The sequence below is a fragment of the Podarcis melisellensis genome, assembly GCF_964234715.1.
Source record: "Podarcis melisellensis genome assembly, chromosome: 8".
NCBI classification, from domain to species: domain Eukaryota; kingdom Metazoa; phylum Chordata; class Lepidosauria; order Squamata; family Lacertidae; genus Podarcis; species Podarcis melisellensis.
The window spans coordinates 83,751,434-83,754,824 of NC_138540.1; the positions used below are offsets into that span (position 1 = coordinate 83,751,434).

Below are 3,391 nucleotides of genomic sequence, written 5' to 3' on the forward strand. Positions count from 1 at the left end.
GTTACCAATCGGCCTCACCTGTGAGGCCACGTCTTGCCTCTTCAGAACAAACTTTGGAAGGCCCCAGTCCTGCAAAGTCCTATTGGTCACAGGGCCTGGCTCCTGCACGCACACCTGATAGCAACATTATCCCCAGCTGCGATTCCCAGCATCTGGCATCCCGAGACATGGTGTCTCCGATATAGGACGTAGGGAGCACCCATCATGGCCAGCCTTTTCATCTGTGAATTTGCCAATCCCCTTTTAAAACCTTCCAGGTTAGAGGCCATTCCAACATCTTGTGGTGTTGAAAACCATAGTCCTGTGGCAGAGCATTCCATAGGCAGCAAATCTCAGTGTGTCTCTGTGCCTGTGTGTACACTTCTGGATTCCTTGAAGGAAAGATGGGGGAGCAGTGAATGCCGTCATCATATTTATGTTAATCTGGGCAGGATAGTATATTTGCACTTCTTTGGGAGGCGAGAAAGGAAATGTCATCAACACGGCTAAATCAACAGTGTGTTAGAGATGGCAGTTGACAGCAGTATGATTTTGAGATTTCAGTGATGGACTATTAAACGCTAATTTCCGCTTGGCCCCTGACCAAATCAGTACTTTTATTCCCGATGAACTTAACAAAGTGCCCATTTCAGCAGAGTGTGTGTCAGTGGCCATCTTGGTAATCAAAGCTGAAGAACTGCACTCTTGTTTCCGCTGCCGCCCGCAAATGAATGAGGATTTGGAGAGGGTTTGGCCAGCAGCGTCACAAAGGTGGGATTGGCTAGAGAGCAAGAGGCCGGGCCACTATGACTGGCTCAAAAAGAGAGGGAATTTGGTGGTGTCGATGGCAGTGGATGAGATGGGAGTGGCTCCTTTGCCTCCGGCGTTAAGCAAAACATCCAGTTGGTTTGCTGGCCAGGTTGACTGGGGCTGTTGGCCGGACCTGGGAAGGCCCCAGCAACGTCCACCTTCTCTGATGAGCGATGGAAGGGTTAAACACAAACAGCTGGGTCCTGAAATCTCCATTCAGCATCACTAACCTACTCCAAGATGTGGCCTCAAGCGGCTCTCCCAAGGGACCACTGTCATCACCGTTGTTGAGGGAAGACGAGAACGTCGTAGCAGCATCAGCAGCCGCCGGTGAGGAACGACAGAGGTTGAGAAAAGAAGATATTTCTGGCGAAAGGAGAGGAAAACACGAGAAGCCACCTTTCAGCTACAACGCCCTGATCATGATGGCCATCCGTCAGAGCCCAGAAAAGCGCCTCACTCTCAATGGCATCTACGAGTTCATCATGGGCAGCTTCCCGTACTACAAGGAGAACAAGCAAGGCTGGCAGAACTCCATCCGCCACAATCTCAGCCTCAACAAATGCTTCGTCAAGGTGCCCCGGCACTACGACGACCCTGGAAAGGGCAACTACTGGATGCTGGACCCTTCCAGCGAAGACGTCTTCATCGGAGGAGCCACCGGAAAGCTGCGCAGGAGGCCGTCCACTTCCCGGACCAAGCTGGCCTTCAGGAGAGGAGCTCGGCTGGCTTCGGCCGGGGTGACCCTGGCCGGATCTCTCTACTGGCCTCTGCCTCCTCTTTACGGTGCCTCCTCAGCCTACCTGAGCCATCCCCCTGGCACCTACTCTTCCATTTTCTCCCACCAGGCTATTTCTCCTCCAGCGGGGCACAGAGAGGTGGAAGTAGATGGCTCGAACAGCAACCACCAGCAGATCGCCACCGCGATGTTGGCCTCGGCCATCCCTTGCTGCCTCTCCTCACCTGACTGCCTGGACTCCTGCTCTATCAACTTCCTGGCCGGACAGGCGAATTACATCTTCTCTCAAAGACATCACACTCTGCCAATGAGCCCTCAGGCTGTGCTCCCGTCCAAAGCCACCAGAGATCTCCTCGGAAGAGGTCCTCCAGCTTTCCCCGGGCGGCTTTCTCCAGAGCTCCCAAGCTACTTTGCTTTTCAGAACCAGGGCGTTCTTTTTCATCCAAGCCTGCCTTGACTGTATACCCCACAAGCCTCTTCTTCCCTGAAGAAACATTATTATTTTTAATTCCTGCCTGCTAATATTTGAACCCAGTCAGCCTCCTGTTGTGCTGCGTGCTGCATTAGTTTTCCACCCGTGGTCCGTGAAAAACTCTGGAGAAATGTTGACGTTTCACCCCACGTGTTTCCTTCTGACCCTTCACTGGTGAAAGCGAGGGCATCTATCAACGTTTACCAACCTGAACTGATTTCTTTGAATGCCTCTCGCTAACCTGAACTATGAGAAAATATTTGAGGGCTAAGACAAGTCAGCAAGCTTCCCGTGTAGGTCCGAGCTCGGCTTTGCTGCCGACATTTGGCATCAAGACTGGCACTCTGAACGCCAAGTGAGACAGAATTGCCCCAGGCAGGTGCCAGTCGGTTTTGATGCCCATAAATTCTGCACATTTTCCCTTTGCCTTGACTCCACTTCTACCCTCCCAATGCCTTTGATCAACGTACTGAATTATAAGACAGACTTTTGAACAGGCACAAATGAAAAGCGGTAGCTGCCTGCTTCTTTTCAGAGCATGAAATAAGGCATGCCTGATCCTTCACCCAGCGAAGTTCTAACTTAGCTGGGCTGCTGTGATTCAGACATTAAGCCTCTCCTGCGATTACGACCTTTGAGCTGTGTGATCCTCCAGGGCACATTGGTTTAGGAGCCAAACAGCAAGACTTCTGTTGTGCTAAATATGTTTAAGGCTGAAGAGCCCATGGGTCTCGGACATCTTTGTGTGGCAGGTTTGGGGGTTGCTTTTTTATTGATAATTCATAAGCAGCATCAACGTGCATGGCATTTACTGAGGGGTGTGTGTGTGTGTGTGTGTGGAACCACCAGACCCCTATCCCCCAAGGTGCTTCGACTATAAATTTCATCAGTGCAGTAAGCTAATAGCAGAGGGTGGGAATGGAAGATAGAGGAGAAAACACAGTTTGATTGCGCTGAGTGTCAAGCCTTCTCATCTGCAGCTGTAGCGCGTGGTCTGGAAGAAGAATTCCAGGGCAAGGCAGGTATGTCGTCGTTCCTTCCACCTGAGCACCTCTGCAGGCAGTGCAAGGAGCCAACAGGTAGAATATACAACTCACAGTGGTTCACACAACTCACAGGGCAAAGTGTCTCATGTTTCTGGACTTGGGAGATTACCAGTGCAATAATGCCTTTATGAATCGGGCCCAAAGGCCCATCTAGTCTATCGTCATGTCTCCAGCAGAAACGGGAAAGAAAGCTCACACGCCAGTGTACGAGGGCAATATGCACCCTCTGTGGATTTGTCCCTATAGCATCTTGGAATCAGTGGCGCACTGTTTTTAAACATGGACATGTAATTTATAATTATCAATGGCTGGTGGACATTCATAGACTTGCCTTCTTTGCAAATG

At 50.8% G+C, this 3,391-nt stretch overlaps 1 pseudogene across 1 annotated transcript; it reads left to right on the top strand.

The window, feature by feature from the left end:
- The first annotated feature begins 310 nt into the window (after positions 1 to 310).
- LOC309375820 (forkhead box protein G1 pseudogene) lies at positions 311 to 1,985 on the top strand (annotated as a pseudogene). The gene has a single exon. The product of its transcript is annotated as a forkhead box protein G1 pseudogene (transcript).
- Positions 1,986 to 3,391: the final 1,406 nt, after the last annotated feature.